This window comes from Lonchura striata, chromosome 3 (genome assembly GCF_050655825.1).
Source record: "Lonchura striata isolate lonStrDom1 chromosome 3, ASM5065582v1, whole genome shotgun sequence".
Lineage (NCBI taxonomy): Eukaryota > Metazoa > Chordata > Aves > Passeriformes > Estrildidae > Lonchura > Lonchura striata.
Window position 1 is genome coordinate 88,359,673 of NC_140705.1, and position 22,531 is coordinate 88,382,203.

Sequence of the window (22,531 nt, forward strand, 5' to 3'; positions counted from 1 at the left end):
ATTGTCTGATGTTCCTATCCTATTCCTTAATGTACCCTACCCAATGTTCCCTTTTATTTTGCTACAAATACTTCTTATTGCTTTTGATTATTTTTGGAATAATCTGTTGAGTTATATCTTATAGAAGGAAAGATCATCCTCTGTAATTACTGCTCACAATGCTATGCCAACTTCGCAACCAAATAATCAAATTGGAGAAACCACATCGCTGTTCGCTGCCTGCTTCTGCTCTGCTAGAATTTGAAAACCACAAGCATCGCATCATGAATCCTGCTTTCATCCTCAATACAGAATGTGTTTATGATAATTTTGTACCCTTTATCTTCAGTTGCAATGTAAAAAGATTTTGCCCCATTCATTGTAACTATGATTGGTGTATCACTTTCTGATGTCTCTTTGCAACATTGCTAATTTGTTTTTACCTCAGAACTCCCTTTCCTTTATATTAATACAAAAGAGTGAGCTGTGGGGGTTTGTAATTTTCCCTTCTTCCCCCCATTCCCCCTCCCTCCCGTGGTCTTTTGTCCCATTCCTGCATTCCCTTGTCCTTCCCCCTCGCCACGCGGTGTTATCCCTCTAATGGGATAGAGGTTTCATTGACCAAACAGTGCAATGAGCGCTGGGGTAACAGCTGAGAGACAAAAATTATTGATAATGGAGCAACAAAATTAGATCCTCTAGGATTCCAAGGAGGAGGCAAGATCCTGCTGTGAGTTAAGCACTTATTCTTGTCTTGGATGCAGAATGATATGAAGTGAGACTGCAAACTAGTCACAGGTACTTGAACACTAAACTGCTCCATAAAGCTTTGACTTTAGGCATGAATAGAACAGAGCAGCTCAACATCTAACAGCAGCACAAAGTGCTGAGACTTGGCTCTGGCTCTCAGCAAATGTCCACAGGATATGCTGTGCCCTTGGAAAACACTGTCCTGAAAGGAAAAATTCATCTTCTACGAGCTTGTGTTAAAGCTACACAACACACACACCTGGGAATATCTGGGGCTCCCCTTTCTTGGTGCCCACAGGAAATTTGTGATACAACATTACCATGGGGATGAGCAGGACAGCATTTGATAGGTTTATTCAGTTTGCATCACACCCAAACAGCAGCATGCCTGTGAGTGGCTATTGACAGTAATGAGCATTGTAGTGCCATGAATTTTACACTCATAAATTACTCAACTGGCCTTAAGCCTTCCTTCATGCCAACACAGCACCACAGATTACAGAGACACATCCATCAACAGCTTGTCATTAGCACAAGCAAGTGGACTGTTCCTACCAGTCTCTGAGACGATGACAGAAATTGTGTTTGAACACAGGAGTAAAAGACTAAAGGTTTTTTTCCCTGAGATTCTGCCTTAGAAAAGTATCTCTTGATGGTCTCAGGCTAATCCAAATACAGCTGATAAGTATAATTTGGTGGGTTTTTACAACTAGTACTCTTTTATATCTCAGTTCACATCTCTTTATGATCCTTATCCCTTAAAAGCCTTTGATTGATGCTGTGAAAGAAAATCGCTGGAATCCTAATCTTCTCCTGGCTACTTTCAGCCACTTACTGTCAGATACCCCCTGCCAATGATACTCTCAAGCTTCAGATACTGGTCACAAATTCTGGAAATAGACAAGTTCCAGTCTCCCTGCCCCTGCAGCCAACACACAGAATTTATCATTTACTTCCCTGTTCCCTTGGCACATACAAACACAAATTCTGCTTAGTCCTCCCTTGCCCCATAGCTACAGCAAACAGCTTCTGCATTTCCTTGTCCTGGGACTGCTGGATACAGACAGTGGCAGATTAATGAGATGATTTTTCTGAGAAAACAATTATTTGTCATGTATTTGAAATTTTTTTATGGTGTTCTCATCACTGACTTAAATGTGGTGGTATAAGAAAGAGAGCAAGCTCAGTTCATGAGGAACTATAAGGAAAGATATGAAGGGGAACTGCTATTCCTTCAGTAAATTCTATTTATTTAAACACAATTTCAGGTCTGTGAGTGGATGTCAGGGAAGCAGGACAGAACACAAAAGGGGTCACAGGAACTCAGGGCTGACCTGCACAATCTCACACACCACTGCCAACCCAACAAATCATTGAGACACTCAGGTCTTAAACAAAATGTTCACAACCCTTCTGGAACACTGAAGTGAGACTTGGAAGCCAAAAGACTCAATTATTCCATTCATGGTTTCATCATCCTTTTGTAAGACATTCCCACTGCTTTGAAGAGTGAATTAAGGAGGGGAGGATTAAAGATAGAAAAAAACAAAGGATAAAAAAAAGGCAAAACATGAAATGATAGCAATGACAAAAATAGTCCAATTTCACCTCTCAGTAAAAACTTTCATTTGTAATCCTTCACTGATTGGGAAAGGACTATGTGTATTGAAGAAAAGTGCTCACATACAATTTGTGACTATTCTAATTAAATTTTTAAAAACCCAGCAATGGGGAATTTCTACCAAATTATACTGAATGTTCAAATTAAACCGAGAAAACTCAGTGTCTTATTGTGCCTGCATCATTATCTGGGTTTTCATCTGAATGGCAAAAAGCTGCAATTAATTTAGTCTTCTTTTCCATTCTGTATGGACCAATGGGATTTAACAGCTCAGTTTTAATCCCATGCACATCATCTCTTCTATAAAAGTGCTCCTACCTGCAAGCCCCTCATTGAGCCCAATGCTTATTCCAACTGGTGCTACCCCAAAATCTGTAGCTCCCTGTAATGACAGGAATAGTCTGTTTTTGCAGAATACTGTAACTGCAAAATCAGAGTGCTGAGTTTTCATTGCTGTCCTTGGTAACCCCCACAAGTGATTTCTGAAGTAAACTGGAATGGACAAAGCTGACAGGCACTTGGCACATTCCTTGGTAAGTCAGAAAAGGGCAAGGAAAGGGCTCAGCAAGTGTCCCCAAAATATGTCTGTTGACAAATTCTCCTGTGAGGGAGGAGGCAGCCCATCACTGGGATTAGCTCCTGACCACACTGATTTGGAACATCCCAAACAAGACAAAACAACTTCTTTCCCTCATTTCTAGCATCTTCTGATTTATGTGAGTCAAGCACCTATCAACTTGGACATGTACGAAGACATGCACATGGAAAAGGATTTAGAAAAACACACATAACATTTTATGTTTCGAAGAATAAAACAGAATGTGTGTGTGTAAGCAAATTCATCTGCATTTACGTCCTTCCTGCTTTACAACTGCCCATCATAGGAGAGGGAGAGCCACAAATGTTGCTTTATCTTGCATTCCATATGGGAAGCAGTTCAAGCTTGTTTCTAAATATTTTTTATTTAAGACAAATATACCCTGTACTAGCACCAGTCCTCTAAAACAGCCATTTCAGCAACCACATGTAAGATGTGCTGTTCTAATGATAAGAGCAGTAACAACAGGATTTGAGGTGTCAGGGTTCAAGATAATCTCTTGGCAGAACACCAGGAGGGAGTTGTAGGAAACCACACTATAAATCTCCTGAGGTGCTAAGACATTTTAAATAGTGAATTGTGTCATCTTTTTCCCTTTGCTTACTCTGGTTATTTCTAATGCACTCACGTAGCTGCACTTGACTACTAGACAGTAATTGTGTATAAGACTGAGTGTGAAAAGTAATGCTTTCACAACTACTTCTAATGCAGCTAAAAGCTACATATTAAAGAAAGTGGCAACATAAATGCTTAAATATCCTAATACAATTCAAGAAAGAAAAGGAAAAAAACAATCAGATGCTGTGAGACAGAGAAATAGAAATAAAAGCAGCCAAGGTGTTGGTTTGAAGGCCTTCTGGAGGCACCAAACCATCACTCAGCAAAGAGTGAACATGGCAGGGACAAAAAAAAAGAAGATGCAGAAGATCCATTTTCACACTCATGTTTGACATGACAAAATAATGGGTCACTACGACATAATAATGGGTCCTACTTGCATAACCTACATAAACTACAAACATGCTTTTCATAGAAGAATAGAGAATAAAGGCAAGAAGGACATTTTTCTAGGCTGATAAAAATCAGAGTTTGAAACCAGACACTTATTGACACAGCATATCTTCAGTTCAGAAGAAATGGGTAAGTGGTGCTGCCTTTAGTGCTCTTCTCTCATCTCCCAAGAGTAACAATTCAGAGCTCTCACATAACAGTGTGAGAAGAAGGTGCTTACTTCATTACTGCCCCTGTTCTACAGACAGGATGGAGAAAGTTCCAGTATCAGGGACAAAAGCAGGATTTCATATTAACATTTCTCTGAGAGAAGCATTTACAATGCCACCTCTTGTTGGGTGAAAAAGTGCATTTGTTTCTTTAGAACTTGTTGCATTTCTTTGTGGAAGCTGTTCACTGTCCCACTTCACTGCACACCTGGCACATCCTCTCTGAATTTTTCTCCAGAACTGGATCCTGGCAGCTCAACAAGGGAGAAAAGCCATGGTCTACTGTAGTGCTTGGTAACTGGAGACACCCAAACTCCATCTCCATTTTCTGTTCAAAATGTCATATTTCTTCACAAAAAATCCCATAGAAATGAAGCACTGTGTTTTAGGCACAGAAAGCCAAGAATTACTCCTATAAAACCCAGGCACTGAGTAGAAACAGAGCTCATGGGGGGAGCAAAATGTTTCACTTTAAATACACAAGTATTGCTCAGCTGGTTAAGATCTGCAAGAGCAGCTCTGGATTTCAGGCTGCAGCTGTTGTGTGACAGTCCCAGCACAGGAAAATCCTGCCCATTTCCACAGGCAGATAACCTCAAACATGGAGCAGCTGGAAGGGTGGGCACAAAGCAAACCCACTGCCAGAGAATGGGAGACAACACAGAGAATCTCCCTGCTGTTACTTCTAATATGCTAAGGAAGCTGCCCAAGAAAATCATCAGGGCTTTTACATTTGCTCTGCTGTATCTCAGGAGGAGCAGCACCGCCTGCACCACTCAAACAAATTTGCAAAGCTGATTCTCAGTGAGAATTTGTCTTTTGAAAAGAAAAAAAAGGTTAATTTTCATCAAGAAGAATCAGGACCCTCATAGAAAGCATAATAAAAAGTCTGCTGGTTTTAAAATTTCTATTTATTTTTTCCCATCAAAAACCAAATCTATGCTCTTCAACATTTTGGACTTTTTCTAAAATTTTCACTACTTAATTAAATCCAAGCCTTAGGATCACATTTCCCTGCAGATGTACAATGAAAAATATTGAGTACAGCTTCTAAGAAACCTTTCATTGCTGGGTACTTAGCAAAATTGATTGAAAGTCAGATTTTTTTTGCCCACTGGCAAATTCTGATAACTCAGTATCTATTTGCATTCCAAATCAACACAAAATTTTGAAATATTCATAGATTCTGTAAAACAAAATGCACTTGACAATTTTGCCATAGAGAAAATTGACTTTTCAAAGCAATTTAAATGCTATTTTTGCTTTCTTGGATATGCTTCTCCTGGAAGTAAGCATGGGGACTTGTAGCCCTGATTTTGCCCAATGAGATATCATACATATTGGGGTTTTTTCCCTCCACCAATTCAAGTGAAATTTTTGTCAAAATAAAAAAATAAAAGTGGGAGTTACTTAAATCCAGAGCTTTTCCTACCAGCATATTGTTACTTTTAAAAATTAAGACCTTAGGTATCAAAAGAAATTTGAAGATGAAAAGAAAAATATTTACACCCCAAAGTAGCCAAGTGGCCATTCACCATTAAAGTGAAAATCACCTCAAACCCAGATTTAAGTTATTACATTAGAGACTTGAAGCTAAATCTTTCCTCTCTCACCACAACACTATTGCTTAGTGCAGGCTCTTTCCTTAGTTTTTTTCCTAGGAAAAAATCCAAAGTAAATGCAATTTTTTTTACCTAAAGCAAAACAGGAATGAACTCCAGTTTCATGTGGTTTGAGAAATGGGAAAAACCTTCTCTTTTTTATCTTTTAGATATATTTTGAAGCCAAGTCTATTAGGACAAGCTGCAAGCTCGAATAAATCTCCAAGTGCCTCCAGAGTCCTGTATTTCACACTACAGCCTATGCACCTGTGTTGTGCAAAAGCCTGGGCTGTGTAAAACTCTGGACTATCCTCAGGAAACTGGAATAATGGGAGAAAGACCTGACCCACACATGAACCTATGACCTAAGCAGAAGGTGTCATTTTATATTAAACTTAATCACAGCACTTGACCATGTTTAACAAAGATCCTGGTTCCCTTGTTGGGGTGATTTGCAATCCAACAGCCAAAGTCACTTGGAGAAACATGTCAGCACCACCAGTTTAATCACAATTGTTGCTGGAGTCACACCAGTGCCATCTTTCCTTCTGCCATATGTCACTATAGGACACGTGAAAGCACAATGTGAGCCACTGCCATTTGTAAGGTAAAGAGGGTTTATTCTTTGACTTTAACTTTTATACTTTTTTAAAGGTGACAGTGGATTGAAGAGTGAATGGGCCACCTCTCCAAAGATATTGGATGAATCACTAGTATATTAAGTTTCTCCACCCCCATGAAGGAATGTAAAACAATATGTTGTTTATAGAAATTGTGTGGGAAAGTTTTTTAACAGAATGTAAACTCAGAAGGCTTTAGAAAATCTTAAGAATCAGGGCGACGGCCATACTCTATTATGTTTTGAATATGCACGTGGACATTACAGCCAGGGACTCACAACCCCAAGGGACCCTGCTCTCATGGTTACACAGAGCAGGCCACAACATGTCCTCACAGCAACAGCCTTCACACACCACACACTAACCTGTGCTTGGAACGCCACTTCTAACATGCAAAAATGAAGAAAAAGGATTTGAGCCTTTTTAAGGATTTTTTTCCTAAGGGACCATCAGGGAAGTGAGCGTAGCACGAACTTCAGAGCCTACAGTGCATCCCTTCAGCCAAGCAGAATTAATGACTAATTAGCACTGCTGGGGGCAGCAGTATGAACAGGTATTTATACATATGGGAACTCTCAGTTGTGCTGGATGTTCTCCCTGGCACAAAACAGGAGGTTACCTGTGATAAGCACACAGCAATGGCAAGCTGCCTTTAGAGATGCTTTATATTCTCCCAGCAGGGCCACTTTTTAAACTATCTGAAAGTGCATTATGATTAAAAGCATTGTGAGACACTCAGAAGAGGCTGTTAGGCTGTGCCTAGGACAAACAAAATGGAAAGCAGACACTCCAGGTTGACTGCCATCATATCTGGTCTTGTTCATGAGACAGAAATTACCTATATTTATCCCATTTGCATCATACAGATCAGTTAATGTATAAATAGAGACTAGTGTACAGGATCTTGTGCTGAACTACACCAGTGAGTCACCAGAGAGGGGGAAAGATAATCTTTTCTCCTGCCTGTACAGGCAAGATAGTATTTATCATCAAATTAAAGGCAAGGCTGAGGTACAGGAAATTCTGATAAGAGAGACAAGGGAGGTGAAACTGTGACAGGGACCCAGATAAGCTATGGGATCTCCTTAAATTCTGCTGGACAAGGCCCTGAGCAAACTGACTGAGTTGAAAGCTGGCACTGATTGAGGCATAGACTTGGACTAGAGGCCTCTAGAAATCTTTAAAATTTAAAGTATTCTGTGATTCTAAGAGGCAACATGGACCAAAATAGAGAGGCAGTTCTGGGAGTCCACAGCATCTGAGTACCTACCTGCAACTGTGCTTTTCTTTGAGATGCAGCAATCTTTGTTTTCTTGCTGGGAGACACTTTTTATGATGCTCTGAGTGACAGAAGTCACATAACTATAAATCTCTCTCAGACTTGAGGAAAGGTGAGTTATACAGGGACTGCAGAATATTGCATTAGAAGCCTTACAGGGGGTTTAGGGAATAGAGGGGTTAGGGGAAGGAAAAATGCATCTCACCTGTAGCAACATCATTTAAATCCAGTTCTGGTGCTTGCATTTATCTCCACAGTGCTTTCTATCATAAATCAGGTATTATTTTCCTTCTGCACAACAATACACAGTACAATCAGTAGCAACACCTGGGCTCTGCTTTTCTTAATAGCACCTTCATGCAGTTATAATGTAAAATACAAGAACTGGAACTGGAAATAAACCAGAAATGCTAATTTGACACTTGGAACTTTATTACAATTTAAATTAATTTTAACTGTAGACATTTTCTGCTATGTCATACTTTTCAGTAACATTTTCATCCAGAGGTGCTTTCTTAATCATCATCACTTGTGTTTTGGATGGTTTAGACTTATTTTTCCTATTCTTTTTTTTTTTTTTTTTTTAACAGAAGGCCATGGGTCACTTTGAGCCAATTTTATTTCCCTTTATGCAGTGAGTGTGCCCATCACTGTTCCCTCCCATGTTTCAAGATGAACAGAGCTTCCTCCCAGTGAGGTACATGCTGACCTGCAGGATTACTGCTGTCTTTGTTTGATCTTTGACATCAGGCACTTGTAATGAGGCCGGCCAGAAGTTTAGGCATGACACCAACATTTTAACTGCATTACCTTCTGCTTACGTGACCACAATTATAAAGGGCACAGGCTGAAAACCCTCATTTTATCATCCCTCTTAATGCTCCTGTGCCACTGGTGCTGGCCTCTAAATGTCTGTGCAGCACTTCAAGAAACACTTCTTTAAATTGCCCCTCAGTGATAAAAATGTAACAGCATCCAAAACACTAAGGGGGAAAAACATAAACCTGTCCTGATGTCAGCTTTGTCTGCCAGAACTTTGGAAAACCGTAGAGCAAAAGACACTTCACCTGATCTGCAATTTAACTGCAAATGCAGCTGTGAATGTGTGGTAGTGCTTAAAGTGTTCCTTGCAGAGCAAATTCTTTCTTACACATCGGTTTACACCTTTTGTACCTCTGGGAACATCAACTAGCCTCCAATTTCCTTTAGCTCAACATTACATTGATCCACAAAGACCTTTGGGAACGCTCCTCCTTCTCATGATATTTTCATTTTCCTGGGGAGAGAGAAAGGTTCATGGTCACAGATAAACAGTGCATTGAATTTCCCTTCCAAGCCCACCTTAGCAGTTCATGAAAACACCTTCCAAAGCTCCTGAAGCCGGCAAAGCTGCTGAGTGCCAACGCCTCCAGCAGCCCGAGGCCGAGGGAAAAGCTGGAGAGGGGCCAGCACTGCCCACCGACTCATCACTGTCACCGCTGCTCTCCAGTCAGGCTGGAGAAAGCCTGGGGCTTTGGTTCTCCTTGATTTACCAGCCTCCTCTTGTGTGTTCCCTGGGAGCACCTTGAAACCCTGGTGTCACAGTGGCTACAATAGCACAATTTACAGTAATTCAGAAGCAAGTTAATTAGTGACAAATGTATGCAAAGTTCACTTACCACATCACCGAGATTTGTAAAATGTTTGCATCCAGGCTCCTATTTTCCTATTTCTTGTTCTGCCTGATTAACACATGATGCATTTTCTTCTGTCTTGAAGTTAGATGTCTGAAGCTTTTCCACAGGAAATTACAAACAGTTCACATTTCTTGAGTTAACATTCATTGTTTCACTAAAAAGAGAAAACCAAGAAACATTTCATAAGTCTTAGGTCTTTTATTTCCCGTGAAATCAAATAATCACAAGTACAGGCTGATCCCAAAATCTTGTTTACTTGCATGGGCTTGAAGAAATTATTTAATAAATTTGGGTCAAATGCTGCTTTAAGATTAATAAGTGATTTACTGTTAACCTTAGGCAACCAGAATTCTATTTTGTATCTCTACCAGATTAGCAAATTTGAAATAATCCCCATCTGCCATACACCAGCTAATTATGCCTCTTTTGCTACCATTAGTTAACAGTAACTATGAATTGGAAATATCTCCATTAGCTTTATTTAAATAATTTGGAAAAATTATTTGTAGCAGGGAAATAAAACCAGAAAGGGACCAAAGGAACAAGGAGGGAACAGCAGGAATTCAGTGAGTGTCACCAATATCATGACACCACTGGGTCCCTTCCCCAGGAACTAAACGCAGCTAATGCTACTTATGGATAAAGATGGACAACACCCAGCACTTTATCAAGGGTGAAAAAATGGTTTATGATGTCCTCATGTGCACTATACAGACAGGGATTTCTGAATGGGAATGCTGGGAGAAAATCAGGCAGCTATGCTCAAACCCAAACTCAATATCACACTTGGATCTAAACTGTGAATGTGAGCTGCACCCAAAATGTTGCCCATATGTTACTTATTTACCAAGTGATTTGAGGAAAAGGAGGTTAAGTGGCACATTCAGACAAGCTCTGATAATTCACATGTGGAGCAGACACAAAATAAGGAGCTGCAGTTGTAGGCTGGAGGCAAAGGGGAGACACAGAAATGGAGAGAAGGAAGCAAGAGGTCTACAGCTGAATCATGCCCAGTCTTCCCATCATTTTTGGTTTTAACAGAATCCTTGGATGTGCAAAAACAGTTTAATTTGCCAATTTGTTGTTAAATGCCAGCCTGTGCCAATAACTATTACACAGAGCAGGTGAGTAACTTACAACAGTTCTTACAAAAGAAAGCAAAAATGTTACTGACAGTATCTCATACGTCTGTCTCCCTCAACTGATTTTATGATACTTTCTTTTCCCATGCCCACTCCTTAAAATGAAATAAATAGGAAAAAGGAAAATTCTAACTCTATTTAGAAAGTGTAACGAGCCATCCTTGACTTACTATTTTTCTGAGTGACCCTAAACCTCCAACTGCTCATGTTCTGTTCCATCCACACAGGTGGGAAGGCACAGTGACACTTCATTCAGAATGGAATCACACCAGTTTAGAACCACTGAGGATTATAAATATGATGCTAATTAAATGGGTGGGGAGCAGGGGAGACACCACACAAAACTGCCACAAAACCTCTATGATTTCTGTGAATAAACACCCAAAATGCAAATTCTACAGCTGGAAATTGCAGAGAAGCTTCTCTGACTCCCTGCAGATTTCTTTTCAGCAGGAAGATTAATTAAGGTGGGTTGTTTTTCTTTTCTTTGCACACAGGAAATTCCCTCTGCATCTGCCACACAGTGTGATTCTTTCATTTTCAGGAACAGGAATTCAAAGGAATCCCTGAAGCATACCAGAATTGGGCTCATGCTAAATATCAACCATACTTATCTTCTAAAAGATGATATTTGTCTTATTTGAAACATGAACACTAATTCAAGGCTTGCCTTGAATCATTTTGCCTCTGCATTGCTATGACAACTAAATTGTTAATGGAATACATAAAATACTGCAACAAACCCAAGTTTGATCCCCAACATTTCTAGTTCCCTTTCTAAATTAGTTCAGGGAAACAGCAATTGGGTCACTCTCATTTTAGATCTTCCAACAGCAAAAAGGCAGATTTCCCTGATTATGGTAAAGAAGCCGCAATTGTTGGTTAATTAACAAAGCCATTGAAATTTAGAAATCACTCAAGTCCCAGAAGTGAATGTCAAGGCTATCTTGAGTCAAGAGCACTGCAAAGGAATAAAACAAGGTTTTATCAATATCTCTATGCCACAAACATGTAGAAGAATATAGGGCCTTATCCAGAATATGAAAGAAAGAATGAGCATCAGAGTTGAAAGCAGGATTGGCAATACGTTCAGATCTGTCATGATTAGAGCCACAGGGATTATTTTTTCTCTGCCAGTCACAGAGGGGAAGACAAAACACACCTCTGATATTTTAAGATTTTGTTTTTAAACAAATGAATGGTTATTCAGGTTGAAAGCTGTACATCTGGCTAGAAGCAGCACTAACATTAGCCACAAAGGAGGACAAGCTTAAGCAGAGTCACAGGATCTCACACTGATGCCAACAAAGCCTTGCTGCTTTGTAGCCCCCAGAGAGCAAAGCCAGACAGATACCTGAGGAATGCACAAATCCCAGGAGCAAACTGGATTATGCAAGGAAGGGACACAAAACCTCCATGGACAACTCTGCTGGGGCTGCTGAGGGTCCAAATTCCTCACCAAAGTGCTGCTTTTCCCTGGACAATCCTACCAAAAAAGTTAATACTGCAAGTGCTCACCAGCACAACCCACACAGCTGTGCCAAAGGACTCCACAAACATTGTGATCTGTGAAAATAAAGAATAACTTCAGGACACACAGAAACACATGGTATTTTCTATACAGTACTTCTAGATTTGCTAAAGACAATTTTGTTGAAAATCCCTCCATATCTACCAGTGCTCTTCTGAGTGTACAAGTCACACCTATATTGTTTTGGGGTTTTATTGTTATTTTTATACAAACCTCCTCAGAAGACTAAGTGGGCTCAGGGGGTTAAAATAAAGATTGAAATTGTAAGTCTTACGACAGCAGAAAGCAACATATTCTCAAACACCATGACAAGGGAAGGGTATGAACATCCCCGACTCACCTGACCCAGCCCAGCAGACATTGATTCCCCCTCACGGGAACATTCCCTCCCTGCTTTCCCTACAGCTCTGTGGGGAAAAAATACAGCCCAGATGCCAGGGTCTCTGGTGGTCCAAGGATCAAGCTCAATTCCCAAAATGTTTGCAGTACAAGCAGCCAAAAGTGTTCTGGCAAGCAGCAGGGCTGTGGGTGCCATGAGGGGACCCAGCGCTGGGCATGGCCCTGGTGACCCCTCAGCCCCACCACGGGGGTAAAAGGGCAGCCTGCCCTGAGGGAAATCTTCAAAAAATTAAACACTTAAGTGTCTTACACACACTGTTTTGTAGGGAAAACACGTTTCCCTGGGATTTGGCAGCAAAAGCTAACTGGCTGATGTGTGTGGGATAGTGAGATAGTTTGTATGCCCTTGTCACCCTGATGGCAGTGAGGACTGGAGCCCCCTCGCCTCAAGGTCCATCCTTCCCACAGAAAAACAACAACTATGGACAGCAGCTGGAAAAGTGAAAAATTCAAAAGTCAGCACACAACAAATTCAGATGTAAAAGGAATTTTAAACAAATAACCCGTGTGAGCATGCACAAGAAAAATTCGAGAGAAAGATGCCTTGAACTGCCATATTGATGATTTCTCTCCGGCTCCCACTCCACAAATCCTTCTGCTGAGAGAGTCACATCCTGAGCAATAGCAGGATATAATTTAAAATGCACATTGTTTATTCCTCCTGATACATTATACATACAGCTCAGCTGGCTCTAATGCAGGAGCAATCCAAGCACCACACTATCAATACAAAAATTCATTAGAAAACACTCCTGGCCTCAACAAAAAGAGGTCACTTTTCCCTCCTTTTGGATTTCAGAAATAACCTTATGCAAAGAAAAAAAAGGGATTACAGTTGTAATGTCAATAAATGAGGGGAAAATGACAGTAAATAGTATAGTGTCTTTTCTGACCTCATCAAGGCTTTTGGAGTTTCAATATATGAAGGGTCTTCTTTACCTCGGTGAGCTGGGTAATATAAGGTGTCTAAATGTAGAGAAAAAGAAAATATCATCTGTCACTGGCCGTAACAGCAAGAAGATAAAATTATTTCTATAGGTTGAAACAGAATTGCTCCTGAATGAAATCACTGCTGGAGAATTATTTTTGGCATAGTCTTCATCAAAAGTTTAAGAAGGGGGGAAGAAAAAAAAATGTGCATTGAGGAAAAGAAACATAACAAGAGAAATTAAATATTTCAAATGCCTACTGAAATATAATTTCTAAATGGAATTAAAATTTTAGGAAATTTTACACAATTAACCTGTCACATTTTTCCTTTTACCCATTATGTGGGTGACATAAAATATACAAACAATGTACTAAGATAAAGATGTCATACTGATAATATGGATTCCTTTTTTTATTTTAATGTCATGTAAACCAAGACTTGAGACCAGCTTAGGGCCAAAAGACATGATATGAACTGTAACAGTTCTGATCAAGCCATGATTGATTTTTTTTTTCTGTTTTCTGAACAGAATCAAGGTTGCTTCTTTCCACTTTTGCACCACTGTGGCTGCATCCAGCTCAGGATTGTAATTTTGGGCTATTTGAGAATCAGATCAAAGCATTCAGCAAAGCTGTAAGATGTCTATATGAAATCTAAAAGTGCCTTAGAGACTGCATGGAAAATTCCATTCAGCTTTCTGAATGCAATCAAGGGCTCTGTCCTCTGACCATGATTCTTTTTTCAGGTTTAAAAAGTAATGTGTTGTGTTTACTGAATAAGCTTTAAATGATTAATCTGTTTGGTACAAATTGTCATATATATTATAAAGGTCAGTTAGGGAGAAAAATTGTTATTTTAAAAGTTAGCTTTCTTTAACTTGAGGTTTGATAATTTTGCCTATTACACCCCCACCCTTTTCTTCTAAAACAGTTAGTCTAAAGAAACCTGATCAAAGATAGGTGGTTTCCGTTTTTCAGCAGCTGGAAAACCTTTCTTTCTTTAAATTCTTTCACTGGAAAAAAAGGACTGAAGTAATTTTGCCTAATATTCCTGAAAACATTCCATCAGGTTGAAGTCAAATAAGAGAGATTTCAGTTCCAACAATGAACACTGAATGTGCAAATCATACATTAATCATTAACGCTCTTTAATCAGTTCTGCCTTGACAAAAATGCTCCAACATGAACCAGGCACTCAAAGCAGCCTCTTCTCTTCCAGTGCTTCATACTAAGATGTAGGAAATGGCACCCCATGTTCCCAAAGAAAATGAGAAACACTGAATATATTGAATGTCAGTGTGATCAAAGGGATCACCTAAAACACTCATTGCATGATCTTTCCATTTAAATACCTTTTTTTCTGTATAACTCTCAGCCAGGATTTCATCTCAATTTGCAGAGAGCATTTATATTTATCCATCTAATTCAAACTGTAGATACCATTAAAATAAATGCACTAATACTTTGTCATCATCCTGACAAATCCCAAGGGAATGCAAATGCCTCACCAAATCTTTTTAGATTAAACCCAAGGTATGTCACTAAAGCAATCTAGCTGAAGACTCAAGCTCATGACATGACCCAAACTCATAGCAGCCATGTGATGAAAGGCAGCACAACACTCTGTGATAAATGTACAGACTTTCCAAGACAGGTGTAATAATTGCTTACCTACACAACTTTCTGGAAGGTGGACGTAAGCGTGCAATTACAAGTCAAATGGGAGAAAACCCTCCAAAACCACCATAGGAAATCCAATCTTGAAGCATCAAATGATCAAATAATCAGTTTGCTCTGTGTCAGTTCTATTTTAAACCAGGCTGTGTGTTTGCATTAACATCCAGGGTACAAAACATAAATAGGGTTGGAAAGAAGATCCAAGATAGCAGTGACTCTCCAGAACTACAAGACTGCTTCAGAAAATACACCAGTCTCCAGGAAAAGCTTTATAACCAGCACTGGCTACTTACTTCCTCCAACAGAAGGCAGATGGTAAATAATAAATAGGTTTTCTCATTGGGTTCTGCCTTCTGCAGGAAGCATTTTGTCTTTCCTTGCTTTTGAGTAAGGAGCAGAACCATGCTTCAGAGTGCATGAATGCAGACAATCACTGCCACCTGCAACCAAACAGTGTTTTCTCATCTACAAAGGGTTCAAGGAATTTAAAAATAACCCCCTTTTTGTCTCATTAATACAAGGGTTCTTCTTTCAGCTAAAAGCATTTTTACCAGCAGCAGCCAAGCCCTGAGACTGCTACATTTAGCATCAGCACAGATGGAAACTGGCAGCAGCAGGATTGTAGAGTCCCTTTACAAAGAAGATTGACACCAGAGACCAAAATGTCTCTTAATCACTAAACCTACACAGATTACTTAATTCATGCCAAGACTTGCTTTCAGCCCAGGATCACTCAAAGATTTCTATCCTGATAACATTTACTGATAAGAGCAACCTGCACTCTCCTACAATGCCCTGATCTCACACAGTAGGCTGGGCTTTAGGATGTGTACAAGTTGGTATTTGTAGGCCTTATCTATATTTTGCCTTATCTGCCTTTTATTCTGCCTGCTCCCTTCCAAATGGATTTCTTATTTTTAAAAATCACCCCCAAACGCTTCAAATGTCTCTCTTGCTTCTAAATCTGGAGGCAAATATGGAATTGCCATCTGCAAGTTGAAACATTACTCCAAGCAATGAATTGTCATTCACTACATTTTTTACCTAGGTTCCAAGACATTTCAGGATAATCCTGAGTTTTAAAAGAATTAGTAATACATGCATAAATCAACCCAAACTGGAAAGCAGGAAAACAGATGAAATCGTGTTTTATCCTGATTTTTTCTAAATGTTGCCAATGCTATTTCCTTGGATTTGAGATCTGGGCTGTCCACACCCTTAATGTGGACTATTTTAGAGAGGGACAAAGAGCTCAGCACTGCACTTGAACCACCTGGAAAGGGGAGTTTATCCTGGAGGTGCTGAAAATTCCAGGCTGGAGGGGCAGCAGCAAGTGCCATTGTCAGCAGTGCTGAATGCAGAGGTGCAAAATTAATTTTTATCTGAGACAAAGGCCAAGATATTCAGAAATGAATCTCCCAATGCAAACTATTTCCACTTCAAGAGCAGCCTTACGCAATTAAAGCCTGCAGTATCAGCTACAAGTGAAGAGATCAGACGGAGGTCCCCAAGCAATTACATGAAATAAAGTCACCCTTGCAGCAGTCTCTGTAATAAAACCAGGGCTCCATTTCATACTGTTTTATTCTCCAGAGATATTTGCTAACTAGGCTTCAAAAGGAATTAAACTTTTGCAATTCAGAAGCCCAGATTGAGAAATCCAGTCCATTGGTCAAAGACACAATTACCTCCGTTTCACGTAAGTCTCCTTCTCTCACGGAAAAGTTGACAGCTTTTTTCCAAGAACAAGTGAAAAGAATCACAGAACTCATGTATGAATATTTTATCATTGTCTGTGACTCCTCTCCTAATTTGCTGGAACCATCAGTTTTCTGAAATTTAATATTATTACTTACTAAAAAAACCCCCCACAAAACCCAAAAACCAACAAACTGTGAAGAATGTACTTGCATATATCTTGATGAGGTAATGAAACTCAAATTGTTGCTTTGAAAAATTTTTTTTTTAGTTTTCCAATCTGAAATTCCTGGATTTTTCCTTTGTTGCTCTGTTCAATGACATTTCCTACCTTCTGCAGTGGTCTAATGAATCCTTCAGCAGCTTCAAAGACTAAAATCCTGCAATGTCTTCAGTCTGCTCAGGTGGAATTTTACCGTATTCTCTCTAACAGATTTAAACCAAGTTTGTTGCCTTGTCTGCAGCCATAGTCTATAATTCTTGCTGAATTTTACAGTCATCATCAATTTATCCATAGACTTAATTTAAACACTCACGCAGGTATAAATCACAAACATATAAAATATAACATTGCATGTGAAGCTGATTAATGCTTCTCTTAACACCTATTTGAGCTCTTACCTAATTTGTACATTGATGAAAAAGTCTAATTTCTCCCTTTGCTGCAAGACAGCAAAGGGATGAACTGGGCAACACCCCCTTTACAAGCTCATGTATTGGAATTAACATGTGGAACAGCACAGGCAAAATTTCAGTTCTACTTAAAACAGATTTTAAACTCTCCCTGGCCAGAAAAATCACAAACCACAACTACAAGCAAGAAAAAAAAAAAAAAAAAAAAAAAAAAAAAAAAAGACAAGCTCCACATCCAACTTTATTAGTAAATGAACTGCTGAAATACTGGCAAACCTCTGAATTTGGAGGAGGCATCAAAAAAATCTGAAAGCTGTCAAAATCTACTTTTCCTTTAACAATGCAAAATGGCAGTGCCTTTCTGTAGCCTTTCACACACAGTTCACAGTACAGCAAACCCATGGCTGGTCACAATGATATTAACAGAAAAAGATCTACCAAGCAGATTCAAAGCAAATGCAACATTTCATCCTGAAATCAAACTCTTGGGTGTGCACTGGGGAGACACAAGGTGTAAACCCTACACCTCAATGTCCTGTGCTTTTATGGTGCCTGACAGATGGACCTAAGTGAGCCTCTGAAGTACTAATGTGCTAAACAATAAAATAAGGAATCAAATGCCTCCACAAGGCAGCACTGCATTTGAACAATGTGCTTAAGATCTATGGCTAAAGCAGCAGAAAATAGATGAATAGCATGAAGAGCCTGACTCACTCCTGAAGCTCAGATTTTTAAAGCATCCTACCTACCACTGATGGTACAGTGATAAGGGATGAACACAAACACCTGTAAGGCAAGGCTGAAAACTACTCTAAACATACCAGGGGCGAATATAATTCCTACATGAAAAGCAACTCTAAATTATCTGCTAGTTTATAAGCACAGTGTGCAAAACCAGGGCAAGAGCAAATGTAACCATGGCTTAAAGGAAAGATTTTAATGCAAGGAAATGGCCATTTTCTGGGGAAACTAAAAGGAAAAGAGAGAAAGGGAACTTGTTGGAGCAAGTATTGGCATTTTAATCAGCACTACTATTGTTGGTAAGGATCAACAATCTCATCAAGGCACACAGCAGCCCAAAGCAGCAGTGTCTCACTTCTGCTCTGGCAAAGAGCTTGGCACCAGTACTTCATCCTGCCGAACCACTTCATCCTTGGCAGCAGCAGCTGGACCCTTTCCTCTGACAACCCTCCAGGGAAACTCAGGGAGCTGTTTAGGAATAAGTTTGGGCTCTTAAGGTAATACTCCCAAATCCTCCTGCTCTAAAGCCACTGCAATGCTAAGTTCTGGAGCCAAGCTCCAAGGACTTGTTTGACACTTGGGTTCACTGAGAAAGTAGTTTCTTCTGTGTTAATGATGAAGAAAAAGGAGCATGGTCCCTTACAGATCCAATCAATCTTCCACAGAAATCAGCTTCAGACATCTCTACATGTTAAAAGCCAGCACTGTCTGTTTGTATCTTACCTGTAACATTTCCACACCTAAAGGCCAACTGCTGAACAGCCAACTGCCTTTCAGGTGTACTTTTGGTCACAACAGCATCACTAATTCAGATTTCTGACTGTAAGCAAAGCTTTTGACTAAATGTAAGACACACTTTCTGCTGTCACCAAGGGGGTGGCAAGGGGAGAACTGTCCCTTTTGCTCTGCAGATAAGGACCTGCTTTTCCTGTTTCTGGTTTTCAACTACAATACAGGGACTGTAGTAGGTGACAACGGGGAGCAGGCAGTGCTGCAAAATTCAGCATCAAGTGACCCCCAAGGGACTTGATGCTGAACTTTGGTGACCAACTCTCTTCCAGCTCCTCCAGCCCAGAGAGAGGGACCTTTAGAAGACAAAATCCAAGTGACCTTTGCATGAGCCAAGAGCTCCCTGTCTTGTAGCCCTGCACTGCTGGAACAGTGGGGATGTGCCTGTGGAGCCCCTCAGGTCATTTACCACTTCAGGTCTTAGAGAAAGATAAATGCTAAAACTATGATGGAGCAAAATGCTTTAGATATTTTCCAACTTTTTTTTTTTTTAAACATTGTCAGGTTATATAATGACATGCCACACTGACAGTGGATGAAAACATTTACTGTTCCTTTTTTGAGCAGGCTCAACTCATTAATTAATGACACATCCAAACCAAAATAACTGACAGAAGCCTCCAGCCTCACCCAGTGTTATGTATCAATGTATCACTTCCACTTGGATGTAGTTCAGAAAACATGTGAAGAGGGAGGCAAGAGAAATTGTTCCCCTAGTGCCACATTCAGTTCTAAATAAGGCAAGGGGGTGTGTGGGTATTAGCAGGAGAGGTGGGTTTTGAACCCAGCATTTCCAGGAAGCCAGGAATAATCTGGCAGTGGGAGTGAGAGATTGTAACACAAGCTCTTGAGTGCCTACTATGGTACAGGAAACCTTGAGATGGGCATATACAACCAGGAGTATTTAAGCACATATTCTGGGAAATGGACTGAACCAGTCATTCTCATTTCTGCTGTTCACTGTCCAGACAGTGTTTGGTCCAGTGAACACCTGGGAACACCATCCTGATGCATTTAGTGCTAGAACAGACATTTAGTGGAATTGTGAATATCTTGGATATATTCAGTTTGTGCCTGACATGCTTTGCCTCCACTGCAGCACTTTCAAATACTATCCCTATTGCTCTGCCTACAAATAACTCTGAAATAATTATTGGAGTTACAGAGAGTTTAACTCTCTTTATAAAATAAAAGAACATGTAAAAATCATTATCAAGCGTGACACTTTTTGACACATTCAAAAAAATCCTAAATGCTTAAATGCTTTCACATCAAAATATTTCAACCTTGTATGTGCCATTAGTGAAAAACCCCAGGGTTCTCAGAGAGTCCTGTGTGTTTCACAGAGTTATAAACATCAACAATTTTATTTTTTTAGTGTAGGAATGCATCAGTGCACATCTGAAAGTGCAGACTGGCTTTGGGGGCAGAAAGGATGTGTTGCCATTCCCACAAAAGCCCTTACTGGCCCTCAATCAGCAGTATTTTTTCCCTGACACTGTAGTGCCTGTTTTCCCCAAGCAGAGAGCATCAATTTGACCGAGGGAATCAAGCAGAAAACAGAAAACACGACATTTGTAAAGACATTTTAAGAGCTACTATTGTCACATTACAATTTGGTCTCCTGCAGGCCACTGACTGTGCAGCAGAGGTTGATTGCCTAAATAGATTAATGTATTTTAAAGGCAGTCACCTTCCCACTTATACTTCCCACTCTGTATAAAATAGACTGTGATGCTGCTTATCCATTACCAACATCTCTGACACAGATATTTAGAATTATTCCTCATTTATCCCCACTGCTATCTATATTTTAGGTCAAATATTCTATCATCTGCTGTTATTTTGGTTAATTAAAATGACCTTTGGAAAGCAGACCAGCCACAAACACTTAATGCTAGCCTGCTGATCCCTGACTAAGTGGAGAGACTAATCTATCAAAAGCAGATACCAAATTCATTAACATCAACTTCCAACAATAGAACCTGAAATTCTGTAACAGCTTCCAGTGCTGTTTCTCAACTATTATGACTTCTAAGATTAATATTTATTATTATTATTTTTTCCCAGTTGGGGTTTACAGACTTAATAGTATTAAGTTTAAACCCATAAACCCCACTTTAATCTCAAGGGCTTTGATGCCACTCCTTGAAACTTGTAGAGTTCAGAGAAGCATTTCTGATTTTAAGGATATTTGAGTAGCTACTGAAATTTTTACAGTAAATATTGAAACTGCTGCCACAGACTGCCTGTTCACCCCTCTCGCTGCTTCTTGGAAGTTTTCTTCCCTCCAGGAACTTCACTGACAGGCACAGGACTGACAGATGGGAGAGATTAAGTTCAGCAGGCTCCAGTAGAAAGAGTTAAATGGCTTCAGTTGGACCCTGTGAGATCACCACTAGATCACAGCAAACCAGAACAAAGTCGTAATATTTGCAAAGAGAAGCCTGTGGCAATTATGTCAGCAATGGGATTGTTGGTTCTAAAGCAAATAATTTATCCTCAAATTCAATGAGAAAACCTGGAAACTTTCCTGGGACTATTCATCACAAGTTAGAGGACACTCAAATTATTCCCGAAAAGACATTCCCAAGACCCAAAGGGCTACATCAAGAAATAATATTTGTGAGCAGTTGTACTTGCAGTAGAAACCATGATCCTATGGCAGGCTATTTGGGAGGAGTGGTTTGATTAAAATACTAGTGATTTGGGCATTGAAGCTAAAAAAAAATTAAAGATGAGATTGATTTTCCTGCCAGTGTGTCCCAGTAACAAATTGAAGATTAGATGTCCTTTAATTACCTGAGAAATTCTCTAAAATTATCTTTTGTCTGAAATATTATTTTGGAAATGGACTCTATGCACAATAATTGCTATTGATAAACATTTTCACCTCAGAACTATGTTCAGGATTGGATGTACACACAGTCTAATCAAATCTGGAATAATTGTTTAGAAAGAAATTTTCCACAGAAACTATTTTGCTTTCACTCTCTGAAAATTGACTTGGTTAATTAATCATGAGGCTTTTAACAAGTATTTCTACTTCTCCAAGGGCAGGGCAGAGACTGAATATGGCAGCGTAGAAGTCTGCCCAAAAAGGCTGAGCTACTCAGCAAGGTATCAAGCAAGCATGAAGGCTCAGTTTCTAGGGGCTATTTCACTGAATTTGGACAATAATAGAAAGATTTCAGAACATTCCCAAGGGACCTTGTACCCCTTAGACTATATAAAAAGAAAAACTATCAGAATAAACCAAAAAACACAGATAGAGGTGGACATGTGTCAGCACCAGGGGAAAGTGAGTATTTGTACCTCAAGATGTTTATCTGTCACCAATCTTTCCCTGGGAGTCAAAGAAAAACAAATGTCTGGTGTATTCACTGTAGACTGGGGGCTTCCTTACATAATAGTTCCTTACATATGGAAAAGCACTGATAAAACCTAAAGTGAGGGATAAAGAGCATACCACCAGCAATGGGAGAGCAGGAGACAGCCCTGCATGAAATAATGATCAAGGGGAACTGCCCAGCTCCCACAGAATGTGTTTCTTTTGGGTTCTCCTCGTAGGAAGAAATGTAGGGAGGAGCTGAAGCACCTCCTGAACCAGCGTGAGTGACAAAGGCTCCTGTGGGGCAAGGCAAAAG

The 22,531-nt window shown here is 39.8% G+C and overlaps 1 long non-coding RNA gene across 1 annotated transcript; it reads right to left on the reverse strand.

Moving 5' to 3' along the window:
* Positions 1–8,219: 8,219 nt before the first annotated feature.
* On the reverse strand, positions 8,220–17,377 carry LOC110469097 (uncharacterized). The gene is made up of 4 exons (XR_014953906.1): positions 15,018–17,377; positions 11,841–13,382; positions 9,327–9,498; positions 8,220–8,944 (listed from the first exon to the last, which is right to left on the reverse strand). It is a non-coding gene; the product is annotated as an uncharacterized LOC110469097 (long non-coding RNA).
* Between the last annotated feature and the right edge of the window lie 5,154 nt (positions 17,378–22,531).